The sequence below is a fragment of the Anolis carolinensis genome, unplaced genomic scaffold, assembly GCF_035594765.1.
Source record: "Anolis carolinensis isolate JA03-04 unplaced genomic scaffold, rAnoCar3.1.pri scaffold_18, whole genome shotgun sequence".
In the NCBI taxonomy this organism is placed as follows: Eukaryota; Metazoa; Chordata; class Lepidosauria; order Squamata; family Dactyloidae; genus Anolis; species Anolis carolinensis.
This window is the reverse complement of record NW_026943828.1, coordinates 4828152-4848388: the sequence shown is the minus strand read 5'-3', so window position 1 is coordinate 4848388 and position 20237 is coordinate 4828152. Positions and strand designations below refer to the sequence as shown.

General features: G+C 42.7%; 1 protein-coding gene and 2 pseudogenes across 1 annotated transcript in view; all 3 read right to left on the bottom strand.

Moving 5' to 3' along the window:
- Positions 1–20237, bottom strand: part of LOC107983718 (zinc finger protein 160-like) — a 182851-nt gene that overhangs the window by 82683 nt on the left and 79931 nt on the right. The window lies entirely within an intron of this gene.
- The window catches only part of LOC134294639 (zinc finger protein 850-like), a 151486-nt pseudogene that overhangs the window by 118893 nt on the left and 12356 nt on the right, over positions 1–20237 (bottom strand).
- The window catches only part of LOC134294695 (zinc finger protein 850-like), a 49258-nt pseudogene that overhangs the window by 24213 nt on the left and 4808 nt on the right, over positions 1–20237 (bottom strand).

Sequence of the window (20237 nt, the reverse complement as noted above, 5' to 3'; positions counted from 1 at the left end):
CGAAAGGGTCTTTTCCAACCCTTGATATTATTTTTATTGTTATTATTAGTAACCTTGAGGCCGGGTGGCCATCTGCCAGGGGTGCTTTGCTTGTGGTGCTCAAAGGCAGAAGAGGGCTGGACTACATGGTCGAAAGGGTCTTTTCCAACCCTTGATATTATTTTTATTGTTATTATTACTGACCTTGAGGCCGGGTGGCCATCTGCCAGGGGTGCTTTGCTTGTGGTGCTCAAAGGCAGAAGAGGGCTGGACTACATGGCCGAAAGGGTCTTTTCCAACCCTTGATATTATTTTTATTGTTATTATTACTAGCATTGAGGCCGGGTGGCCATCTGCCAGGGGTGCTTTGCTTGTGGTGCTCAGAGGCAGAAGAGGGTTGGACTACATGGCCGAAAGGGTCTTTTCCAACCCTTGATATTATTTTTATTGTTATTATTACTAGCATTGAGGCCGGGTGGCCATCTGCCAGGGGTGCTTTGCTTGTGGTGCTCAAAGGCAGAAGAGGGCTGGACTACATGGCCGAAAGGGTCTTTTCCGACCCTTGATATTATTTTTATTGTTATTATAACTGACCTTGAGGCCGGGTGGCCATCTGCCAGGGGTGCTTTGCTTGTGGTGCTCAAAGGCAGAAGAGGGCTGGACTACATGGCCGAAAGGGTCTTTTCCAACCCTTGATATTATTTTTATTGTTATTATTAGTAACATTGAGGCCGGGTGGCCATCTGCCAGGGGTGCTTTGCTTGTGGTGCTCAGAGGCAGAAGAGGGCTGGACTACATGGCCGAAAGGGTCTTTTCCGACCCTTGATATTATTTTTATTGTTATTATTACTAGCATTGAGGCTGGGTGGCCATCTGCCAGGGGTGCTTTGCTTGTGGTGCTCAGAGGCAGAAGAGGGCTGGACTACATGGCCGAAAGGGTCTTTTCCGACCCTTGATATTATTTTTATTGTTATTATTAGTAACATTGAGGCCGGGTGGCCATCTGCCAGGGGTGCTTTGCTTGTGGTGCTCAAAGGCAGAAGAGGGCTGGACTACATGGCCGAAAGGGTCTTTTCCAACCCTTGATATTATTGTTATTGTTATTATTAGTAACATTGAGGCCGGGTGGCCATCTGCCAGGGGTGCTTTGCTTGTGGTGCTCAAAGGCAGAAGAGGGCTGGACTACATGGCCGAAAGGGTCTTTTCCAACCCTTGATATTATTTTTATTGTTATTATTAGTAACCTTGAGGCCGGGTGGCCATCTGCCAGGGGTGCTTTGCTTGTGGTGCTCAAAGGCAGAAGAGGGCTGGACTACATGGCCGAAAGGGTCTTTTCCAACCCTTGATATTATTTTTATTGTTATTATTAGTAACATTGAGGCCGGGTGGCCATCTGCCAGGGGTGCTTTGCTTGTGGTGCTCAAAGGCAGAAGAGGGCTGGACTACATGGCCGAAAGGGTCTTCTCCAACCCTTGATATTATTTTTATTGTTATTATTACTGACCTTGAGGCCGGGTGGCCATCTGCCAGGGGTGCTTTGCTTGTGGTGCTCAGAGGCAGAAGAGGGCTGGACTACATGGCCGAAAGGGTCTTTTCCAACCCTTGATATTATTTTTATTGTTATTATTAGTAACATTGAGGCCGGGTGGCCATCTGCCAGGGGTGCTTTGCTTGTGGTGCTCAAAGGCAGAAGAGGGCTGGACTACATGGCCGAAAGGGTCTTTTCCAACCCTTGATATTATTTTTATTGTTATTATTAGTAACATTGAGGCCGGGTGGCCATCTGCCAGGGGTGCTTTGCTTGTGGTGCTCAAAGGCAGAAGAGGGCTGGACTACATGGCCGAAAGGGTCTTTTCCAACCCTTGATATTATTTTTATTGTTATTATTAGTAACATTGAGGCCGGGTGGCCATCTGCCAGGGGTGCTTTGCTTGTGGTGCTCAAAGGCAGAAGAGGGCTGGACTACATGGCCGAAAGGGTCTTTTCCAACCCTTGATATTATTTTTATTGTTATTATTAGTAACATTGAGGCCGGGTGGCCATCTGCCAGGGGTGCTTTGCTTGTGGTGCTCAAAGGCAGAAGAGGGCTGGACTACATGGCCGAAAGGGTCTTTTCCAACCCTTGATATTATTTTTATTGTTATTATTACTGACCTTGAGGCCGGGTGGCCATCTGCCAGGGGTGCTTTGCTTGTGGTGCTCAGAGGCAGAAGAGGGCTGGACTACATGGCCGAAAGGGTCTTTTCCAACCCTTGATATTATTTTTATTGTTATTATTAGTAACATTGAGGCCGGGTGGCCATCTGCCAGGGGTGCTTTGCTTGAGGTGCTGAAAGGCAGAAGAGGGCTGGACTACATGGCTGAAAGGGTCTTTTCCAACCCTTGATATTATTTTTATTGTTATTATTAGTAACCTTGAGGCCGGGTGGCCATCTGCCAGGGGTGCTTTGCTTGTGGTGCTCAAAGGCAGAAGAGGGCTGGACTACATGGCCGAAAGGGTCTTTTCCAACCCTTGATATTATTTTTATTGTTATTATTAGTAACATTGAGGCCGGGTGGCCATCTGCCAGGGGTGCTTTGCTTTAAAGTTCTATAACGTGACTCAAAAGTTCACAATGGGCTGAAAAACGGAGGCATGAAGTAAGCAAGCAGTATTGAAGCCCACAAACCTTTCCCAAAACTCAAAAGTACAAAAAGGAGTTCAAAACAAACAAACGCACAAACTGAGCTAGGGAACTCCCAGTTGAGAGCAGCAAAGACAGCGAAACAGTGAGACGCTGGCGAGCTCACAGCAACCGCTGCTGGAACATACACCAAACCAAGAGTTAAAGGAGCAGAGCGGGAAAGTGTCGTCAAGCCGGTCCGAAGTCGGGATAAACCAGCAACGCCAAGCTGCTGCAGAAGCAAACGCCAAGCCAGGAGTTAAAGGAGCAGAGCGGGAGAACGTCGTCAAGCCGGTCCGAAGTCGGGATAAGCAGACAGCGTCGGTATCAGGAGTGAAGGTAGTAGTCAACAACAGCAGACAGCCACGGAATAGAGAACGACGCCAAGCCACAGATTGAGAGCGAAGAGCAAAGCCGAGTCAAGTTCCAGTCCAAGGTCCAAGGTCCGAGAGGTTGAAGTCATCCAAGAAGGTCACAACACGAAATGGCACAGAGAGCCAAAGCAACGAGGGCAAACAGCAGATAATACAAAATAGCAATAACAGTGCAGTCCAGGAAAACCCACACAATTCCAGCCCTCCCGTTGCAGAATAACCCAGATTAAACTTACATCCGTTGCAAAGTCCCAGTTCAGTCTTCAGTAACACACACAGGAAACCCAGTGGCGCCCAGCAACACCTTGCCACACGCAAGGTATAATGGCCAAACAACCCCAATATATCCAGGTCTCCCTGGGCGTCCAAACTATTCACGCCCAAAGAGCAGGTGTCTCAACTTCTTAATCTGAATCAGAACTCCACACAGCCAATGCCCTTGGGTCATGCGTTCCTAATTCCTCATCAGAGTCCCAATCATCCTGCCCGCGCCCAACTCTATCCACACCTGTGGACTCCCTCTCACTCCTCCAAGCAGACCAAGTGGGATCTGCTTCTGAAGACACCCAAGCTTCCCCAGCATCAGCAGTATCCATGGGCCCCGATTCGTCCCCAAGCATCTCCGGTGCCCGTGCCCAGTCCGTGCCCAATTCCTCCGTTAACACCTGTTCCCCAGCATCCATTTCCACCTCAGGATCCCCACATAAATCCTGCTCAGAAGACTCCCCATCAGTCTCCCTGACCCTTTTCCTAAAAAATTGTTCCAATGAGCCCTCCTCGCGAGGGTTTTTCCTTCCTCTCCTGATCCCACCACTATCATTCACAGTCTCTGAAGGCGTATTCACAACAAGAATACTTTGAATACAGTAATAGAAACTCCAAATTATTAGCCAAGGGAGCACACATTAGAAAGGAAAAAATTAATAACATCCATTAAAGACAAGGAAGGTAAGAATCATACAAGGATGGAAGACAAAATATTAACTTTTCCAAGATCATATCAAGAACTATAGTTGGCAAAAGAAAACTCCAAAAGTAAAATAGAGGAATATATTGAGAAGTATTAGAAAATAAAGATCCAGGAAACAGATACATTAGTTATGGAACTAAGAGTATTAAAACAAATAAAATTAATTTATTTGCAGAAGATACCCATTTATCAGTGGAAAACCCAATACAACAATGGGGAAAAAATGAAAATTACCTAGAAGAATTTGGGAAAATTAAAAGTTTTGCAAATTAACTGGAACAAGTCAGAAGTGTAGTTATTTAATTATCACTAAGAAGAGATTTAAAAAATAAAACAGGAGGGGATAATTAAAATTAAAGACAATTAAGGATCTGGGAATAAATGTTATAGAGAATTAGAAGATTTAGATACTAATAATTTTATTAAACTAAAAAAGGAAATAAATATACAATTATTAGAATATGCTAAACTCAAATTGATGTCTATTCCATGAAAAGCTCTGTCCACACTCCATGCATTTCTATGGTTTCTGCCCAGCGTGAGTCCTTTGATGTGAACGTAGTCCTGAACTTCGAGTAAAGCTCTGTCCACACTCCAGGCAGTTATAGGGTTTCTCCCCAGTGTGAATCCTTTGATGTTTATGCAAGTTTCCCTTCTGAGTGAAGCTCTGTCCACACTCCAGGCAGTTATAGGGTTTCTCCCCAGTGTGAATCCTTTGATGTTTATGCAAGTTTCCCTTCTGAGTGAAGCTCTGTCCACACTCCAGGCAGTTATAGGGTTTCTCCCCAGTGTGAGTCCTTTGATGTGAACGTAGACCTGAACTACGAGCAAAGCTCTGTCCGCACTCCAGGCAGTTATAGGGTTTCTCTCCAGTGTGAGTCCTTTGATGTGAACGTAGACCTGAACTATGAGCAAAGCTCTGTCCACACTCCAGGCATTTATAGGGTTTCTCTCCAGTGTGGGTCCTTTGATGTGAACGTAGTCCTGAACTCTGAGTGAAGCTCTGTCCACACTCCAGGCAGTTATAGGGTTTCTCCCCAGTGTGAATCCTTTGATGTGAATGTAAGTGTCCCTTCTGAGTGAAGCTCTGTCCACACTCCAGGCAGTTATAGGGTTTCTCCCCAGTGTGAATCCTTTGATGTGAATGTAAGTGTCCCTTCTGAGTGAAGCTCTGTCCACACTCCAGGCAGTTATAGGGTTTCTCCCCAGTGTGGGTCCTTTGATCTTTATGCAAGCTTCCCTTCTGAGTGAAGCTCTGTCCACACTCCAGGCAGTTATAGGTTTTCTCCCCAGTGTGAGTCCTTTGATGTGAACGTAGGCCTGAACTACGAGCAAAGCTCTGTCCACACTCCAGGCATTTATAGGGTTTCTCCCCAGTGTGGGTCCTTTGATGTCTATGTAGATGTGAATTATGAGAGAAGCTCTGTCCACACTCCAGGCAGTTATAGGGTTTCTCCCCAGTGTGGGTCCTTTGATGTATATGTAAGCTTCCCTTCTCAGTGAAGCTCTGTCCACACTCCAGGCAGTTATAGGGTTTCTCCCCAGTGTGGGTCCTTTGATGTCTATGTAGATGTGAATTACGAGAGAAGCTCTGTCCACACTCCAGGCAGTTATAGGGTTTCTCCCCAGTGTGTGTCCTTTGATGTCTTTGTAAGTGTCCCTTCTCAGTGAAGCTCTGTCCACACTCCAGGCAGTTATAGGGTTTCTCCCCAGTGTGAGTCCTTTGATGTCTCTTCAGGTTTCCATGCAGACTAAAGCTCTTTCCACATTCAATACATTTATATGCTTTCTCCTCCATGTCAACAGTGCTATGTACATTTAATTCCAATAAGGACACTTGATTCTTGTTTTTCCCTTTCTGATTACTCACAGCAGTGGGTTCAAATTACAGGAAAGTAGATTCCATCTGAACATTAAGAACTTCCTGAGCTGTTCAGCAGTGGAACTCTCTGCCTCAAAGTGTAGTGGAGGCTCCTTTGGAATCCTTTAAACAGAGGCCAGATGCTTATCTGTCAGGGGTATTTTGGCTTTTCCTGCACGGCAAAGGCCTGGACTGGGTGCCTCATGCAGTCTCTTCCGACTCTATGGTTCTACTCTATAATCCAAAGTGAATGTAGGAATTCTGCAGGATCAGCCCCTTGAGAGGAATCCTTTTTCCTAGAGGACTGGTTTCCTTACTGCACTTTGGTTTCCAAATGCCTTAATATCGACTAGAAGCTGGTTCGTTTCCCATCACGGCAGGGGTGGCTCCAGAGAACTCTCACGTCCTGGTCAAGAAAGAAGAAGCCAAAGGTTAGACATGAAGCCGCATACCTCTGGCTCCAGGCAAACAAGGCGAAAAAGGAAAGAAGAAAGGAAAGATGGAAGGAAGGGAGGAAACACAGAAGGAAGGGATAAGAGAAGGAAGGAATCATAGAAGGAGAGAACTGAACCCTTTTCCAATATTGGAGGGCCACACCCATTTCATTGGGTCAGACCCAAACGTGGTTAAAGGAACAATATAATATTAATAATGCCATATAATAATATTAATTATATGTTGTATATTACATATAATATTACAGTATAGTGGTACAGTTCAATATAGTAATATATAATGCTAATATTGTGCTATGCTAATAATATAATATATTCTATGTACATACAGCTAGTCTGAGTCCCCTTCAGGGTGAGAAGGGCAGGATATAAATGTAATAAATAAATGTAGTAAATGAATAAATAAATAATTTTAGACTTAGGCTCGCCCAAAGTCTGAAATGACTTGAAGGCACACAACAACAACAACAACAACCCTAATTAACTTGACTATCTCATTGGCCAGAAGCAGGCCCACACTTCCCATTGAAATCCTGATAGGGTTATGCTGGTTACAATTGTTTTCATTTTTAAATATTGTATTGTTCTTTCATTGTTGTTGTTGTTTTGCACTACAAATAAGACATGTGCAGTGTACATAGGAATTTGTTCGTTTTTTCTTTTTCTTTTTCCAAATGATAATTCGGCCCCTCCACAGTCGGAAGGATTGTGGACCGGCCCTCTGCTTTAAAAGTTTGAGGAGCCCTGTTCTGGATCCTGGGTTTCCGTGAATGACCAGCATTGTGCTAAATGCGCAAAGGAACAAGGATTTCTTTATGGATTGTGTCCTTATCTCCCCTGCCACAGGGACCCCCAACTCTGCTTCCTCGGCATCTCAAAGGGTCACTCCGGCCACATTTCCCAAATGAATCTTCCAAACTAACAAGGACCTGCCTTCCCAACTGGCTCATTCACAACCACGTTCACAAATTGAGTCCATGCTGAACTAAGTTCCATTCAGGCATTCATGCATTCCCTCTGTAGAGCCCATGATGAGATGGTATTCTATCTCCCCAAACTCTGGCACCCTCACATGGTTAAGGCAGATACAAAAGAAGGTTTCTAATGGTAACGAATATAATGAATATAATGAAAATAATATAGTGTAGTAAAATAACAGAAAATAAATTATAAAATAACTAGCTGTGCCCAGCCACGCGTTGCTGTGGCGAAGTATGGTGGTATGGGAAATAAAGTATTGAGGAATTGGTGGTAGTTAAGGTCAAGGGTCCCCTGGGCTGAGTGGGTTGCTAGGAGACCAAGTGAACAGAGCTTAGCCTTCTAACTGGCAGCAATTGGATAAAAACAATTATTCCTCTCCCTCTAATTAGGACTTTATTTTTCTTTTCTTTTTGTTGTATTAACCTAGACGCATGGATGAGGGGTTGTGTTGTCAAATTTCGAGGTTGGGGGGTGTTTACTTTTGTTGTTTTGTCCGCTGCCGTGATGCCATCACTCTTTTATATATATAGACTAGCTGTGCCCGGCCACGCATTGCTGTGGCAAAGTGGTGGTGGTATTGGTTAAAAATTGTTGTGTAATTTTTATTTGACGTTATTTGCAATTTTTTTATTAATTTTATTGTAAGTTATATTTTTATTTATTATATTTTATTATTTTCTTGTATTACTTTTAGTTATTTTCTGTTATTATAGTATTTTATTGTATTAATTTTTTAGTGTTTTTAATTATTTTTTAGTGTTTTTATTATTTTTTATTGGGTTGCTAGGAGACCAAGTTGGAGGAGCTTAGCCTTCTAACTGGCAGCAATTGGATAAAAACAATTATTCCTCTCCCTCTAATTAGGACTTTATTTTTCTTTTCTTTTTGTTGTATCAACCTAGAGGCATGGATGAGGGGTTGTGCTGGCAAGTTTCGAGGTTGTGGGGTGTTTACTTTTGTTGTTTTGTCCGCTGCCGTGATGCCATCACTCTTTTATATATATAGATATAAATTTTAAAAAGTAGTATAATAATACAATAATATAGTAAAAATAACATAGTAAAACAACAAAAATAATAATAATAAATAATAAAATAAAGTAATAATGAATAACATATATTCAAATATATTCATCCGGAGTTTCAGGGTGCGGTGTCATCTGTACGCAGATGATGTCCAGCTCTGTCACTCCTTCCCACCTGTCACTCAGGAGGCTGTCCAGGTCCTGAACCGGTGTCTGGCCTCTGTGTCGGACTGGATGAGGGCCAACAAATTGAAATTGAATCCAGACAAGACAGAGGTCCTCCTGGTCAGTCGCAAGGCCGAACAGGGAATAGGGTTACAGCCTGTGTTGGACGGGGTCACACTCCCCCTGAAGACACAGGTTCGCAGTCTGGGTGTGAAGGCCCGCTGGGGGAAAATGGCCATCTCCAGGTCTGGCTACCCAAGCGGCTTCGGTTTACCTTATAATTATACCTCAAACCCCAAAGTAAATACTCTAGAAGCTGATTAAAGATAACCAAAAATATGTTTATTGAAAACAGGAAACAGTCCTTTTCATGTATTAGAAATAATATGAAGTAAAATCACTGAAATTATACAGATATAAAACTACCCTGTTTCCCCTAAAATAAGACATCCCCAGAAAATAAGACCTAGTAGAGGTTTTGCTGAATGGCTAAATATAAGGCCTCCCCCGAAAGTAAGACCTAGCCAAGTTTTTGTTTGGAAGCATGCCTGCCAAACAGAACACCAGAGCATGCAGGATCGTACATGGAAATATTAGTAACAAGAAATTCTTGATAGGATTCACAGTTTGTCTGGTTATGCTGGTTTGTGATGACAACTACTGTACAGTATATAATAAATGTTCATTTTTTGTTCAATAATAAATGTGAATTCTTCTTCATGGAAAAATAAGACATCCCCTGAAAATAAGACCTAGTGCATCTTTGGGAGCAAAAATTAATATAAGACACTGTCTTATTTTCGGGGAAACACGGTATACTGATTGAGAATGAAAGCTATAGAGACTATAAAGGATTAACACACAAGCTATGAGGAAAGGTAGGTACTATAGGGTAAGTACAAGGCTATGATAAGCACTATCTATAATGACTTTAGTGGTAAATACCAGCTATAGTGAACTATCTATAATAACTCTGAGGTAAACCATAAGGTGATAAGCTATAAGGTAAGTACATAAGGTAAGTACAAGGTGAACTATAAGCTTTGCTATCTTTGAGGTAAATACCTAAAGCTATGAGGTAAACTGTAAGGTAAGTACAAGGCTATGAGGTAAACTGTAAGGTAAGTACATGGCTATGATGAACTCTATCTGTAATGGTAAGTATGAGGCTATGAGGTAAATCTATATATATATAAGAGTGATGGCATCACGGCACCGGACAAAACAACAAAACTACAGGCCCCCCAACCTCGAAATTTGACAACACAACCCATCATCCACGCCTCTAGGTTGATACAACAAAAAGAAAAGAAAAATAAAGTCCTAATTAGAGGGAGAGGAGTAATTGCTTTTATCCAATTGCTGCCAGTTAGAAGGCTAAGCTCCTCCCACTTGGTCTCCTAGCAACCCAATAAAAAATAATAAAAACACTAAAAAATAATTAAAAACACTAAAAAATTAATACAATAAAATACTATAATAACAGAAAATAACTAAAAGTAATACAAGAAAATAATAAAATATAATAAATAAAAATATAACTTACAATAAAATTAATTTAAAAAATTGCAAATAACGTCAAATAAAAATTACACAACAATTTTTAACCAATACCACCACCACTTTGCCACAGCAACGCGTGGCCGGGCACAGCTAGTCTATATATATAAAAGAGTGATGGCATCACGGCAGCGGACAAAACAACAAAAGTAAACACCCCACAACCTTGAAAATTGACAGCACAACCCCTCATACATGCCTCTAGGTTGATACAATAAAAAGATAAATAAATAAAGTCCTAATTAGAGGGAGAGGAATAATTGTTTTATCCAATTGCTGCCAGTTAGAATGCTAAGCTCTGTTCACTTGGTCCCTTAGCAACCCACTCAGCCCAGGGGACCCTTGACCTTAACTACCACCAATTCCTCAATACTTTATTTCCCATACCACCAGATTTCGCCACAGCAACGCGTGGCTGGGCACAGCTAGTACTATCTATAATGACTGTATGGTAAGTACTATGTATGATGGTAAGTTCACAAAGCTATGGTGGTAAGTACAAGGTGAACTATAAGCTTTGCTATCTTTGAGGTAAATACATAAGCTGTAAGGTAAGTACGTGATTTATGTTGCCTGTTTGAATTTGCCAGGTCAAAGAACCCAGACCAATTCTAAGACCTATCTCTAAGGTTTTTCTCTGGAATGGCAATTGGAGGGGGAAAAGCCTCTAGAGCAGGGGTCCCCAAACTTTTTAAGTGGAGGGCCAATTCACCGTCCCTCAGACCATTGGAGGGCCGGATTATAGTTTTTTTTTAAAAAAAGCTATGAACAAATTCCTATGCGTACTGCACATATCTTATTTTGAAGTAAAAACAAAAACAAAAAAGGAACAAATACAGTCTCAATGTTAATAATAATAATAATCATCATCATCATCATCAAAATAATAAAGAGGGTTGGAAGAGACCCCTTGGGACATCTACTCCAACCCCCTTTTGCTTTTGTGCATCACATCATAATCAAAGCACCCCTGACAGATAGCCACCCAATAACAACAACAACAACAACACCATAATAAACATGGTTGGAAGAGACCCCTTGGGCCATAGAGTCCAACCCCTTTCTCCCTTTGTGAACCAAAACATAAAGCACCCCTGACCAACAACAACAACAACAACAATAATAATACACTAAAAATCAGGGTTGGAAGAAATGGCTAGCCTTCAAGAAAAATGAATCCACGGCACGCATCTTTCCCTCCTCTCTCGTTCTGTGCAGGCCTTCCTCAGCGGTAGCGAGGAGGAAAGGAGGAAAGGCCCACGCCTTTTCCTCGCCCCGTGAGGCCCTTCCTCGACAGCGGGAAAGGTGCGTGCGTGACGAGGAAATGGCGTGCGCCTTTCTCACTTCTCTCACCCCACGCGCACCTTTCCCACTGCCTTCCTCGACGGCGGCAGCGGGAAAGCTGCCCGCGAGGCGAGGGAGGAAAGTCACATGCCTTTTCCTCGCCTCGTGCAGCTCTTCCTCGGCGGCAGCAGCAGCGGGAAAGGTGAGTGCAGGGCGAGGAAAAGCCATGCACCTTTCCTCCCTCACCCTGCGCTCACCTTTCCCGCGGCCTCCCTCAGCAGCGGCAGCGGGGGGGAAAGGAATGCCTTTTCCTCCCCCCGTGCAGCCCTTCCTCGATGGTGGGAAAGCTGCCCCTGGGGTGAGGGAGGAAAGCCGCACACCTTTTCCTCGCCCCGTGCGGCCCTTCCTCAGCAGCGGCAGTGGGAAAAGTGCCTGTGGGGCGATGGAGATAAGAAAGGCATGTGCCTTTTCCTCCTTCTCCACACTACACGCACCTTTCTTGGCGGAGGAGGAAGGAGCCACCACCGCGGGGGGCGGATAAATGGCTCCGATGGGCCGGATGTGGCCCGCGGGCCGTACTTTGGGGACCCCTGCTCTAGAGATTAGCTCCCAGGCTGAACCATCTCATCCAAACCTCATCCAAGGGGAGTCCCAAGCTCCACCCCCAAAACATTCCTCCCAAGAACAGCAACCAGGAAATAAGCAAGGGAGGGAAAGCCAAGTAGGACAGCACAATTACAAATAATAATATTAATAATAATATATTTCTTAGACCCCGCCTCCATCTCCCCAAGGGGACTCGGGGCGGCTTACGTGGGGACAAAGCCCTAAAAACAACAGTTGACATAGGCATAAAAACAGTACAAGTTACAAAATTAAAATACATAACAAGAACCAAACCATTTTAAAACTTTAAGATAAAACACATAACATATCAATTAGACAGGGGAGTGGGGCTGTTTAGGATTACGTGGGAGGGGGGCTGACTTGAATAGTGAAAAGTGAAACATGAATCGTGGAACCAGAGTGGGGTAAAGTGTTGCCCTGTTTTCCCGAAAATAAGACAGTGCCTTATATTAATTTTTGCTCTCAAAGATGTGCTAGGTCTTATTTTCAGGGGACGTCTTATTTTTCCACAGAGAAGAATTCACATTTATTTTTGAACAAAAAAATGAACATCTATATCTATATATAAAAAAGAGTGATGGCATCACGGCGACCCACAAAACAACAAAAGTACAGGCCCCCCAACCTCGAAATTTGACAACACAACCCATCATCCACGCCTCAAGGTTGATACAACAAAAAGAAAAGAAAAATAAAGTCCTAATTAGAGAGAGAGGAATAATAGTTTTTATCCAATTGCTGCCAGTTAGAAGGCTAAGCTCCGCCCACTTGGTCTCCTAGCAACCCGATAAAAATAATAAAAAACACTAAAAATTAATACAATAAAATACTATAATAATAGAAAATAACTAAAAATAATACAAGAAAATAATAAAATATAATAAATAAAAATATAACTTACAATAAAATTAACAAAAAAATGCAAATAAAGTCAAATAAAAAATTACACAACAATTTTTAACCAATACCACCACCACTTTACCACAGCAACGCGTGGCCGGGCACAGCTAGTATATAATAAAAGTGAAATCAGAGTATGTATCAGCGTTTTGATTGGCCTGGCGGAATATGTGCTCGCGTTTTGATTGGCCGCCACTATCCCAGGCCACTGAGACCAACAGGAATGACGGATCTGCACCAAACTTGGCACACTTCATCCCCACAATGCACTTTATGACCTGCTGCCATTTGGGGGAGGATGGACCACAGATGATGGGATTTGCAGTACTTTCAAACACTTGAACTCCCACAGACTACTGCAATGCCCACCAATGATAGAAATGGACCAAACTTGGCACACAGAACTCCTGTCGACCCCTTTATGTCCTGATGTATATTGGGGCAGGATGGACCAAGGATGATGGGATTTGCAGTACCTTCCCTCACTTCTTGAGACTACAGCAACTGCCACAAATCACACAACTGAACCAAACCAGGCACACAGATCCCAAATGACACACTTCACATGCTGCAGCAGTTTGACGGAGGGTGGACCAAGGATTATGGGATTTGCAGTACATTCATCCAATTCACCTCCCACAAACCACTGTGATGCCCATGAATGACAAAACTGGATCAAACTTGACACACAGGTGCAGGGTAGCCCACTTTACATCCTGGTGCAATTTGGGGGAAGAGGGACCGTGGATGAGGGGACTTACAATATCTTCAGTCACTTCCTGGGACTACTGTGACCCCCACCAATGACTGATCAAGACCAAACTTGGCACATAGAGCCACCATGGCCCACTCTACATCTTGGTGAGATTTGAAAGAGCTTGGACCTTGGATGATGGGACTTGCAGTATATTCATTCACTTCCTGAGACCACTGTCACCCCCCATCAATGTCTCATCAAGACCAAACTTCAAACAGAGAACACCCATGACTCACTCTACACCCAGGTGCAGTTTGGAGGATGATGGACCATGGACGATGGGACTTCCAATACCTTCACTCACTTCCTGAGAGCACCGCGACCCACACAAATGACTGATCAAGACCAAACATGGTACATGGAGCCCTCATGACCTATTCTACATACTGGCTCTGTTTGGAGGGGGATGGACACTGGACGATGGGACTTGCATATGGGAGTTGGAGCTCACCCGCACCCACTGAACCCAGCTGACATTGGATATAGGCTACACTTGGAACACAGGCAAACAAGGCCTTTCTCAAATGACCCGGGCATCGCCGGCTCTCCAAGCTAGTTTATTATATACTGTACAGTAAATGTCATCACAAACCAGCATAACCAAACTGTGAATTCTATCAAGAATTTCTTGTTACGACCGTTATTTCCATGTACAACAATCTATGGTACGTCCATTTACCAATCCTGCATGCTCTGGTGTTCTGTTTGGTGGGCATGCTTCCAAACAATAACTTTTCTAGATCTTACTTTTAGGGGAGGCCTTATATTTAGCAATTCGGCAAAACCTCTACTAGGTATTACTTTCAGGGGATGTCTTATTTTCAGGGAAACAGGGCAGGAGACAGCAAGGCGATTTGGACTGTATGGTGAGTGCAGCTGATTAATCAAAAGCACATTCAAGCTTTTTGGGAATGTGGTTAGGGTGGGTGCTAGTCTGAGCTCCTTGGGGAGAGAGTTCCAGAGCCGGGAGGCCACCACGGAGAAGGCCCTCTCCCTCGTTCCCACCAACCACGTTTCAGATGGTGGCGGGAGTGAAAGGAGGGCCTCCCCGGAAGATCTGCGAGCCCACGCTGGTTTATAGGGAGAAACGCGGTCACGAAGATAGACAGGACCCAAACCATTTAGGGCTTTGCAGGTCATGACCTGCACTTTGAATTGGGACTGGAAACTTATTGGCAGCCAATGGAGCTGCTTCAGGAGAGGCGTAGTACTGTCAGGACCCAGGCTGCAGAGCACCAATAACCTTACACAGAGGCCAGAATCTATCTAATATCTTTATTATAGAAATATATAAAGTCAATAAAAACAAGAATAAAGTTCAGAAGCAGACCTTCCAGATGAGGTCAAATATAGTCCAGAATTGTATTGTCCAATATAAGATATTAGAGTCCAAAGTTATAATCCACTTGACCGAAACACACACTTTGCCAAGCAATAGTGTGGGGAATGACAGAGTCTTTAAGGTCCAATGTAGCTTGACAACTAGGCTAGAAAATAAACTTGATTCTTGGCTAGATCAAAGACTTGGAATGAGGCAAATACGAAACATGAACAGAGTCCAAGGAAGTCCGTGAAACAAGGCAAGGCTGGAAACTTGATCCGGGAAACAAGGAACTGGGGTTACGAAGTCCACACACGATCTCTCTCCTCAAGCTGATCAATTGACTCCGCAAAGTTCCCCTTGCGTCCAGCACCTATATTGGGTCTTGTTTTCCCGCCAACAGAACACTTTCCCCAGAGAATGAGAAGCGAAACCCAACTCTGTCCAGATGCATGACTCCTTAGAATTTCCCAAGGGAAGCAGACCTAATCAGCTAGTTGTTTGGCAGCGATTCTCAGGCTCCGGCGATTAGCCTCCCTGGCTCCCCTATCTCTATTATAATTGTCCCTCCGGGAAAACGGGGGGGAGTTCTGCCCAAGGCCTGTTTGGCTACATTCTTGAGGACAAACATCCTCCAGGTGGAGAGGCTCCGATTCTGGCTGAAACGGCGGAAATCCCATGTTTTCCTCTTCGTCTGCCACAATAGTACTAGGAACAGGACTACAAGGCCCATGAGTCATCACAAGTACACTCCCTGGAACTAGCTCCTGTTAACAATCTGGCTGCCGACCTTTGTATCAGCAGCATTTTCTGGGCCGTTTTCAAAGGCAGCCCCACGTAGAGTGCATTGCAGTAGTCCAGTCTTAAGGTAACCAATGCGTGGACCACCGTGGCCAAGTCAGACTTCTCGAGGTACGGTCACAGCTGGCGCACAAGTTTTAATTGTGCAAAGGCCCTCCCAGCCACCGCCGACACCTGAGAATCAAGCGCCAGCGCTGATCCCAGGAGGACCCCCAGACTGTGGACCTGTGTCTTCAGGGGGAGAACAGGTGGCCACCCTACACCCCGATCCGACGTGCGACTGGCCTGGAGGACCTCTGTCTTGTCAGGATTAAGCTTCAGCTTGTTTGCCCTCATCCAGCCCATCACAGCGGCCAGACACTGAGTCAGGACACGGGGGGCTTCCTTGGAGTCTGGTGGAAAAGAGTAGTAGAGTTGAGTGTCATCTGCATAGAGATGGCACCGAACCCCAAAACCCCGGATGCAGGTGATTGCCTATAAAGCCCTATATGCTTCGGATCCAACCTGTCTTCGAGACCGCATCTCCTTCTAGGTCCACCACCATCTCAAATACAAGAGAAAGGGGGGGTTGCGTAGGTGGCTCTCCGGCTCTAAAGAAATCAGATTAGCCCCCACACTTCAAGTCTTTTGGGTGAGTTTAAAACATGGCTCTTCAGACAGTCCTTTGATCTGGAGTAATCTCTGGTCAGCTTGATGAACCACTGCTCCTCAGTTGGATGGTTACGGCAGATAGCCGGCCTTCTGCAGGTTCTATTGTGTTTCAGGAATTGTTATAATTTCATACTCTTACAATTTTATTAGTGGGATTTTATACACGCTGTTGATTTCACTTATGTCTTTGTATTTATACTTGTGTATTGTTGTTTAAATGCGGCACGTGGAGTGCTTCTGTGGGCCGCCCCGAGTCCCTTAGGAGAGATGGTGGCAGGGTACAAATAAAGATTTATCATCATCATCATCATCATCATCATCATCATCACATCAATTGCTCTACTATGATGGTATGGGATACAATGAAAGCAGTAGCCAGAGGAATTTTAATGAAGAACAACGTAATTTAAAGAAAATAACAAGAAAAAAGATTAGAATTGGATATTAAGGAATTAGAGATGAAAAGGATAAACAAAGCTATATAAAAGCATTAGCAATGAGAAAACAGCTAGCAAAACATGAGTTAGAAAGGACTCAAAGAAATTTGAAGTTTTTAAATAGAGAATACTTTGAATACAGTAATACAGAAACTCTAGATTATGAGCCAAAGCAGCACACGTTAGAAAGGGAAGAAAATAATACCATCCATTAAAGACAAAGAAGGTAAGAATCATACAAGAATGGAAGACAAAATATTAGCTTTTCCAAGATCTTGCCAAGAACTATACTCGGCAAAAGAAAACTCCAAAAGTAAAATAGAGGAATATATTGAAAAATATTGGAAAAATAAAGATCTAGGAAACAGATACATTAGTTATGGAACAATTAATTCCAGAAAAAGAGACTGGAAAAATTATAGATAATTTAAAAGCCGGGAAGACTCCAGAAATGGATGGGCTGGGACCGGAATATTATAGAAAAATTAAAACCATATTAATACCTAAATTAACAGAATTATATAATAATAACAGGAGAGAAGATCCCACCATCTCGGGAACAGTCTCTGATTATGTTAATTTTGAAACCTAACAAGGACCCAACAGAACCCGGATCACATAGACCCATTTAGTTAATAAATCAAGATGCTAAAATTTCAACAGAAATTATGGCAAAAAGAATGAATGAATTTATATATATATATAAGTATATCAATGAAGATCAATGTGGTTTCATAGCAGGGAGACAAATGTCAGTTTAATGGGTAGGGTTCTAAATATACTTCATAAATTATTTAATTATCAGGAAAAGAAATTTTAAAAATGAGTCTTTAATTAATTTTCCCCCTCCTGTTTTAAATACTCAATTAAATATTTGGGAATAAATGTAGCAAAAATTAAAAGTTATAGAGACTAATAATTTTATTAAATGAAGAAAGGAAATAAATATAAAAAATTTAGAATACGCTAAACTCAAATTATCATGGTTTGGAAGGATAGCATTGATACAAAGTAAAGGAAAGTCTGAAAAGAATTGGTATAATGAACAGAGTAACTCCCTTATATAAATACTAGCTGTGCCCGGCCACGAGTTGCTGTGGCAAAGTGGTGGTGGTATTGGTTAAAAGTTCTTGTGGAATTTTTATTTGACGTTATTTGTATTTTTTAAATTAATTTTATTGTAACTTATCTTTTTTATTTATTATATTTTATTATTTTGTTGTATTATTTTTAGTTATTTTGTTATAGTATTTTCTTGTATTAATTTTTTAGTGTTTTTAATTATTTTATTGTATTATTTGTATTTATTTTATTTTTTATTCTTTTATTAACACTGGGCTGAGTGGGTTGCTAAGAGACCAAGTGGGCGGAGCTTAGCCTTCTAACTGGCAGTAATTGGATAAAAACAATTATTCCTCTCTCTCTAATTAGGACTTTATTTTTCTTTTCTTTTTGTTGTATCAACCTAGAGGCATGGATGAGGGGTTGTGTTGTCAAATTTCAAGGTTGGGGGTCTGTAGTTTTGTTGTTTTGTGGGTCGCCGTGATGCCATCACTCTTTTATATATATAGATAAACTTTATACCTAAACTTTATTGGCCATGCCATACTGTTGCACTGGACCCGCCTGGCACCTTCTAGTTGAACCCCAACACTGAACCCTTGGCCACTGTCTCCTGGCCTGCTTGTGAAGTATCTTGTCATTGGTTCCTAAGCCTGTGGTTCATTGATTGATTTGCACTATACTTATGCTTATGATTGTATTACGTTTTGTTGTTGCCTGGTTTTAAGTTGTAGTATGGTGTCCTTATTGGAAACTGCCCTGAGTCCCTTGAGGAGATAAATAGGGCGGTATATGAACAAAGTTTTATTATTGTTGTTATTATTCATTTGTACCCTGCCACCATCTCCCCGAAGGGACTCGGAGCGGTTCACAAAAGCACACAATTGTGCAGAACACACAGTAAGGTCAGGATTTTCCCGTGACATGAAGTCCAGTCCTGCCCGACTCTGGGGTTGGGGCTCATCTCCATTTCTAAGACAAAGAGCCGGCATTGTCCGTAGACACCTCCTAGGTCATGTGGCCACTGGCATGACTGCATGGAGAGCTGTTACCTTCCCGCAGAAGAGGTACCTATTGATCTACTCGCATTTGCATGTTCTCGGACTGCTTATTAATTTATTTCATGTCAAAAGCATTGCATAATAAATAAGTTTAAAAGTGATAAAATAAAGGAATCACAGGTAGCTAAGTAGTTTCGAACTGCCAGGATGGCAGAAGCTGGGGCTAACAGCAGGAGCTCGCTCTGCTCCCTAGATTCGAACCTGCCAACCTTTTGGTCAGCAAGTTCAGCAGTTTAACCCGCTGCGCCACCGGGGGGGAGGACCGATCACGTATACCTAAATAAATAAATAAGGAGGGAGGGGGAAGAAAGGGAAGGAAGAATGGAGTGAGGTGGGGGAGGAAGGAAGGAAGGAAGGGAGGGAGGGAGGAAGTGACCGGGAATTGGAAAATTGACACCTATATATTGTGCGTACATAATAATAATAATAATAATAGTAATAATAATAACAACAACTTTATTCCCACCACAATCTCTCTCCCCGAAGGGACTCGGGGCAGCTTGCATGGAGACCAAGCCCAGCATAAATAAGGACTCCAGGTCACTTTTATGAGAGTCCTCAGATGTTTTTTCAAACCATGTTTTATTTGTAATGTGATTTACTATGTTTTATAGATATATAGGGCTATGTCTGTTTTTATTGTTGCTTTTATTGTTGCTTTTATTGTTTTTATTGCTATTTTAAAGCCAAAAGTGTATTGTTTTAATCTATTTTTGTAAACCGCTCCGAGCCAAACCGGGAGTAGCGGTATATAAGTTTAATAATAATAATAATAATAATAATAATAATAATAATAATAATAGATCTGTTTTGTATTTATTGGTTTTATTACAATGTTTGTACCATTTGGGCTTGGGCCCGTGTAAGCTGCCCCGAGTCCCTTCTGGGAAATGGAGGCGGGGTATAAAAATAAAGTTGTTCTTGTTGTTATTATTATTATTATTATTAAAACACAATTAAAAACATATAACAAATAAACAATACAATGAGAACAACTGAAACAAGAAAAAGAAAACATAAAACTACATAATCGCTTCCCTCTGGTTTTCCTCTTCATGTTCCCTGTCCTCTTGGCACAAGTGTCCTTGATGGGAGTTGTAGTTCACCTGCCTCCAGCAATACTGTGACCCCCACTGACCATGGACTGGGACCAGACTTGGCTCAGAGAAGCCCCATCACCAACTGAACATACTGCTGTAAGAAAATCGCACAGACAGACTACAAACAGAAGCACACATCTGTGGCCCAAATGATTCATTGGAACTTATGCCTCAAGTCCCACCTCCCAGCAGCAAAGAACTGGT